Genomic DNA, 7929 nt, shown 5'->3' on the forward strand with positions numbered 1-7929 from the left:
GAAAGTATTGGCTTGAAGACTTGTCTCTGATAAAAAAATTTAAAAGTCTTTTTCAAAAGTGTCTATCCAGAAACTTTTTTCCTTTGTTTTTAATTTGTATAAGAAAATAAATGTCACTGTACAGAATGGATACAGCTGGGGAAAAAACTGGAGGCTGAGAGGTAATTTAGGAGGCTGTGTGATTTTGTACATCTGAGATGATGTGGACCCAAAATCCTGCTTTGGATTGAGTCAGTGATTTGTCCTCTTACCTAATGATAATGTTGAAAATTATTATTTCTTCCTTAGGTTATATTGACTCAATCCAAAAAACAGTTTATTATTCTGTCATTTGCCCTTTCATAAAATTCTTGATAAGTTCTCCACGACCTTAAAGTGCTCAGTATATGTTAATCATTATTATTAGCAGTAGTACTTTATATCTTTAAAAGTAAGAATTTTCAGTTTTCACTAATTGAATAATATTATATAGAGTTACCAGTAGGTGGGGATGTTGAACAATATTTTTCTAGGATGTCACAAGCCTCGTTCCTGACTTAAAAAACAAAAGCCTAAGAATAAAGAACTTCCCTACTGTATTACACAATCTCTTATTAATGGAAATTTTTTTTCAAAATTTACAAATAACATTTTTTTAAGTATTCAAAATAACCATTAAAAAAAAGATTGGGTTCAGCTTAGAATATGAACTCTAGAGCTCCTGGAGGAAGGTATGGTCACTGAAAGGTCACTCTCTTGCCTCTGGGCTGCTTAGTGGACTTTAAATCAATGTCTCATCTCAATTTTGGACCCAGTACTTTGAGAGTAGATTACAAAATAGAAATAAAGAATAAGTGCCTGTGTCTGATCCACATGTCAAAAATACTAGGATAGAGTCTGGACTCTACTTCTTTCACTAATAGTAGCTATTTAGCAACTATAGGCAGACAAGGCAGTGGCACCCCACTCCAGTACTCTTGCCTGGAAAATCCCATGGATGGAGGAGCCTGGTGGACACAGCCCATGGGGTCGCTAAGAGTCGGACACGACTGAGCGACTTCACTTCACTTTTCACTTTCATGCATTGGAAAAGGAAATGGCACCCCACTCCAGTGTTCTTGCCTGGAGAATCCCAGGGACAGGGGAGCCTGGTGGGCTGCCTTCTCTGGGCTCGCACAGAGTAGGACACGACTGAAGTGACTTAGCAGCAGCAGCAGCAGCAACTACAAGTGCCAGGTGCTAAATTAGGTGCTCTTCAGATTTGGTAAGAAGGCTGCGCGTCAAAGAATTGATGCTTTTGAAATGTGGTGTTGGAGAAGACTCTTGAGAGTCCCTTGGACTGCAAGGAGATCAGTCCTAAAGGAAACCAGTCCTGAATATTCACTGGAAAGACTGATGCTGAAGCTGAAGCTCCAATACTTTGGCCACATGATGCAAAAAGCTGACTCATTAGAAAAACCCTGATACTGGGAAAAATTGAAGGCAGGAGGAGAAGGGGACGACAGAGGATGAAATGGTTGGATGGCATCACTGACTCAATGGACATGAGTTTGAGCACGCTCTGGGAGATGGTGAAGGACAGGGAAGCCTGGCGTGCTGCAGTCCATGAGGTTGCAAAGAATCAGACACACCTGAGCGAGTGAACAACAACAACAAATTCTCATAGCAACCCTAGGAGGTCGATATAATTAGCTCTATTTACAGATAAGAGAACTGAGGAATTAAGTTACTTAGCTAGTTTCATTCAACTATTAGGTGGTGGAGACAGAATTTCATCTCTGCCTTCATTGATTCTTATGTTTTGCTTGCAAGCCTGTGTGTGTGCTAAGTCGCTTCAGTCGTGTCCGACTTTTCCAGTCTTTGTGACGCTATGGGCTGTAGCCCTCCGGGTTCAACTGTCCATCGGATTTTCCAGGCAAAAATAGTGAAGAATATCCTTTCTTCCCCACTCAGGGATTTTCCCCATCCAGGGATCTTCCCCACCCATCTCTGCATCTCCTGTGTCTCTTACATCTCCTGCATTGACAACTGATGGTCTATGTTTTATCCTAGGAGTCAATTCTGACTAAATATCCTAAAGATGACATGAAACCAGCAAATATCTCCCCCAGTGCCAAACTACAGCATTCAGATGAATCTGCAGCTTCAGTCTCATTGTGGCATTTATGGAAAATGAGACTTCATTTTTGAAGTTGGCATCTGTGGAAACTTCAGTTTAGCAACAAAAGAACCATCATTTCCTGACTTACCCATGAAGTTGTTTCCTTGATCTTGTCATTCTAACCTAAATGGGACATTATTTTTCTCCAATATCCTAGGGACTAACAATGGAGAGAGGTTTGAGAAGACAAGATATAGAGTGTTAGGAAATAATTTTAATTCATATATGTAGCAGAATTTATAAAGAAACCTTAAGAAAAAGGTACAACCCTATTTTCCAATGGACAAAGCACTTAGCAGGTGCATTTTGTAAATGATATCTCCATGTGTCTGTACCTCTCTAGGGTAAAGGCTGAGAAATCAGAGACCTTGGCTGGGGCAAGGGATTTGGAGGGATATGCGTACTTAGTCTAATGCAAAGTTTCCCATTTAATTAAATAAAAATCATTTTATCAAAGGACAACTATAAACATCTTAAGAAAGTTTGGGAAACATTGACCTGGAGATTTTATTTTTTCTCTTCTCTAGTTGCTCACATAAAATTCTCTCTCAGATCTTCCTAGTACTCGAACTAGGAAGTCATCAGACACCTCTCTTGCCAGCATTCTATCATTTGTTGAAGTTGTAACTCATAAGTGTTTTGTTTTTCTTGTCTCTCCTGGAAGATCATTTTCTTAAGTGGAGTTTAAATTTTTGGTTTACTTCATAATCAAAAGAAAATGCTTTTATCATCTCTTGTTTACTAAAGCAAGTTCTAGTAGTTTTAAACTGAGCATGAAAGTGAAGTGTGGAAACACACCAAGTAAGAGAGAGTGGCAGAGTTCAAAAGCTGAAAAATGTCAATGATTATTCTTTTCCTGTTTGTCCTTTGCTGTCTTTGAAGCCAAATGTTTGATCTTTTGCATTTTCCAAGATGGACATATTATGCTGTTGTTAGGTAAACACCAAGAAAGAACCATGAAGCTCAAAATAAATGTTTCAGCCACAGCCACACTTCATTAAAAATAATATTTACTACATACTTAGTAAGAGAAAAATACGAACTGTGTTATATCTTTTATCTCATTTTATTGAATATTTTAGGAAAAATAGTGATGATACAAAATTAGAGAAATATTATGTAGTTTTTCTTGAACATTTACCTATTTAAAAATATAGGTTCTATAGCCAAATAATTTGACTTCCTGAATCTATACCCATATCCTTAGTGTAGGTATAATGGAAATTGAAAAAAGAAAAAAAATTGAATTTTAGAGTTGGCAATTTTTCTAAGTGAGCAACTTCTGTTGGCTGTGGTTTTTAAATCTATCTAGAACTTGACTACTTCTGACTTTCTCTGCTATAACTAGACTCACCAGAGTCACCATCATCTTGCCCAAATTATTGTAATGACTACCAACTCTCTTCTGATCTACTCTCAACACAGAAACAAACTGACCCTTTAAAAACTTAAATCAGGTAACACAACATTGTAAATCAGCTCTACTCCAATAAAAGCTTGTTAAAAAAGACATGAAAAAGCAATGCAGTGATCTAACACATGTAAATTAAGCTATATATCACTCTACGATTCAAAACCTTTCAATAGCTTCCCATTTAAAGTCCTTACAATGATCTACAAGGCCCTCATATGTGGCCCCCAGTCATTTCTCTAATTCATCTCTTTCTGCCCCCCTCCTTACTCCCTTTACTCCAAACGCTACTCTTTGCTATTCTGGATGCTCTCTATTCAACTTTTTTTTTTTTTAAGTCTTTATTGCTTCTGCTTTATGTTTTGTTTTTTTGACCACAAATCATGTGGGATCCTAGTTCCGTGACAAGGATCAGACTACGCGCACTGACTGCAAGCGAAGTCTTAACCACTATGCTGCCAGGAAAGTCTCCCTCTTCAGGCCTTTGTAACTGGATCACTCTTTTCTCCCATATCCACAGGCTCCTCTCCCTCACCTTTTAAAAATCTTTGTTCAAATGTCTCATCTCAGCAAGCCCTTGAACGACCAACTTGCCTTACCAACTCTGGAACTTTCTATCTCCCTCTCTGCTTCTTTATTCTTTACAACCTTCTTAATACCTTCTAATATATTATAAAACATACATTTTCTATAATTATTGGCCTCCTCCATTAGAGTGTAAGCCTCACGAGAGATGGATTTCTTTTTCTGTTTTGTTCACTTTTATTTCTCCAGCACCTATGCTAGAGACATAGAAGACACTTAAGTATTTATTGAATATGAATATAGTGTAGGCACAGTTTAATATGCCTTTTAACCAAGAAGGAAAGAATGTATAAACAAATGAAAAGTAACTTTGATCAATGGCCAGGCAACTGAGACTGTTTTAGATAAATTATATCTGAGAATAGAATTGTAAGTAAAACTGATCCAAGTTCTCTCTACATTTCTCCTAAAGCATTGAGTTGCTACATGATCAGTTTACCTTTGATAGAAATGGATAGTAGTCTATCAGCACACGAATGTTTATGTTTCACTTTTATTCTTGTTTCCAACTCTCATATTCTACTTTATACATTTTTAAAGAGTTATATACATTTATTTCTACAATGTTTGAGGACAAATTGAATGGATTCAAAGAGCTAAACGATGCTGGTCAATCTAACCAACTAGGATTCTATATAGTAGTCATAAGTATAATTGTTATCCTTCTTAGTAAGATATCTGTTTCACTGTCTTTTGTAATCATCACAGAGAAGATTTTTACCTGTTTGTTTTCAATAGTTCTGTTATCTCTTTCTATAAGTAAACTTTGAAAAACCCCTTCAGTGATTGCTTGCCAACAGAAGCAGCTAGATCTGCAATAATTCACCAACCTGGTTTAACCAAATTTGTCTGCCTTTGTTTGAGGGATTAAATCTGTTGATTATCTGGAATCTCAAGGGCGGAAAAGTTGAGCTTGTCTCTTACACTGGGCCCTATTTCCCACTCAAACTCACAACCTCTTTACTTCTGCCTGTTGATGAGGAACCTATAAAGGGAAATACCCCCATTCATGAGCAACTTTGCTATTTTTCCACTGATGAGCTGTTCATATGACAGAGTTCTGAGTTTCTCGTCTACTTACTTATCACTTACTTCGGCCTGTTTCTGTTAGTGATTTAAATTGAACAGCTACATGTGTAGCAATAAAAAAGGTATTTATCCTTAAAACTGTCACATGTAACATTCACAATGTGAACTGCGAACCTGATGGAGTATGTTGAAAACAAATAACAGGTCAGTAGTGAACAGTCTGTTGGGGCTACAATCAGCCAGGTGCTCACTATTTCAGCTTATTAGGAGCGGAAGGCGGAGAATGAATAAATAGGGGAGCAGGTATCATTGACTTCAATACAAATCTTCCTTCTGCGATCACAAACCAGAGAAAACCAATGTGAACTTGGGAGTTTCTATTTTTAGCTGCTTTTTTTGTAGGATTCACCAATATTCAGCTTTAAGAGTTTCTATGTGTGCTGTAGATTCCTAAAGCTATGTGCACTCAGTCAAGAACAGCAGTCTAAACTGTAGCCATTCGTTTTTGTCCTGTTTCAAAGTATGCATTCATTTGTCCAACAGCTTGTTATTGAGTGTCTACCATGTGTTGGGCCTGTATAAGATACTGGATACAGTCAAGTAACCTTATGGACATAATCTCTATCCTTGTAGAGTTTTAAAATATAATGGAAGACATGGACAGTAAACAAATAACTAATGGTGAGAGATATTAATAAATGCTGTGAAGAAAATGAATAAGTTCTCTAAGGAACTTACACATTTAAAGCCAAAACAAAATACAAACAGGTTGACAATAGTATCAACATCAATAGGGTAACAAAAAGTGATCTTTAGACTTTTTCAACTTTGGGCTCAACAGAGTAACCTGGGTAAGAAGGAATAGTTTTATCACTAACACAAGCATTGTGTGCAGAATGTTTATTAGGGAATGTGGGGATACAGGAACACAGTTTAGAAATTTCTGAAGAAAGTTTATTTTATAAATTAAGCATTACTTATTATCAATCACAATAAACTGTGGAAAATTCTGAAAGAGATGGGAATACCAGACCACCTGACCTGCCTCTTGAGAAACCTATATGCAGGTCAGGAAGCAACAGTTAGAATTGGACATGGAACAACAGACTGGTTCCAAATAGGAAAAGGAGTACGACAAGGCTGTATATTGTCACCCTGCTTATTTAACTTCTATGCAGAGTACATCATGAGAAATGCTGGGCTGGAAGAAACATAAGCTGGAATCAAGATTGCTGGGAGAAATATCAATAACCTCAGAAATGCAGATGACACCACCCTTACGGCAGAAAGTGAAGAGGAACTAAAAAGCCTCTTGATGAAAGTGAAAGAAGAGAGTGAAAAAGTTGGCTTAAAGCTCAACATTAGAAAACTAAGATCATGGCATCTGGTCCCATCACTTCATGGGAAACAGATGGGGAAACAGTGTCAGGCTTTATTTTGGGGGGCTCCAAAATCACTGCAGATGATGACTGCAGCCATGAAATTAAAAGATGCTTACTCTTCAGAAGGAAAGTTATGACGAACCTAGATAGCATAATCAAAAGCAGAGATATTACTTTGCCAACAAAGGTCCATCTAGTCAAGGCTATGGTTTTTCCAGTGGTCATGTATGGATGTGAGAGTTGGACTGTGAAGACAGCTGAGCACCAAACAATTGATGCTTTTGAACTGTGGTGTTGGAGAAGACTCTTGAGAGTCCCTTGGACTGCAAGGAGATCCAACCAGTCCATTCTCAAGGAGATCAGTCCTGGGTGTTCTTTGGAAGGACTGATGCTAAAGCTGAAACTCCAGTACTTTGGCCATCTCATACGACGAGTTGACTCATTGGAAAAGACTCTGATGCTGGGAGGGATTGGGGGCAGGAGGAGAAGGGAACGACAGAGGATAAGATGGCTGGATGGCATCACCGACTCGATGGGCGTGAGTTTAAGTGAACTCTGGGAGTTGGTGATGGACAGGGAGGCATGGTGTGCTGCGATTCATGGGGTCACAAAGAGTTGGACACAACTGAGCGACTGAACTGAACTGAATTGATTAATCACAGAGAAAAGAAAGCTTAGAGCTTGTCTTGGACTATATGTGCACATCAAAAAACTGAAAAGTGAAACATTCAATCAGCCAATTGTATCAACAACTTGAAAGTAGTGATTCAGCAGATATATTTTTTTCAAAGAATTTATAACTTAACATGATACTGAAAATGGCTTTCAAGTATGTGCAACTTAGACAAAAGATGAAAGCCTTATAACTTTTTTATAACTCCACTGAAGATAAGTGTGGGAGATTCAATTAATGCATAAAAAGAAGGCTGAAACAGTGATTGGATACTAAGGTTAATCATTTGGGATTTTTATTTCCTTGCCTAATATACAATTAGGGCTGAGCTGGGCAAAAGAAATATTTGTATAAGTGGAACAGTGTATCAGAGTTAGAAGATGATAAAATGCTATATTACCATTCCATGTGAGACTGTGAAAGGTAGATCTCAATGGCAACCTAAGTTACTAAAGTTCTCCTCTTAGAGAGGGGAACATACACACACCCTCAAATTATAACGAAGTATTTATTTTAATAACAGCATTTTTGCATGATTGGCCAAAAAAAAAAAAAGAGAGAAAATGAAAATAGCTTTGCACAATGAACATTCGGTCTGTTCTGTTTTGAAGTAATGAAACAGTAAAGACTGTTTTGGCTGCTTAACTTCACCAGGAAACAGCAATCTTTCCCTTCATTTTGTGGTCAGTAAGGTAAGTAGGTTTTCTTA

The sequence above is a fragment of the Ovis canadensis genome, chromosome 8, assembly GCF_042477335.2.
Source record: "Ovis canadensis isolate MfBH-ARS-UI-01 breed Bighorn chromosome 8, ARS-UI_OviCan_v2, whole genome shotgun sequence".
Lineage (NCBI taxonomy): Eukaryota > Metazoa > Chordata > Mammalia > Artiodactyla > Bovidae > Ovis > Ovis canadensis.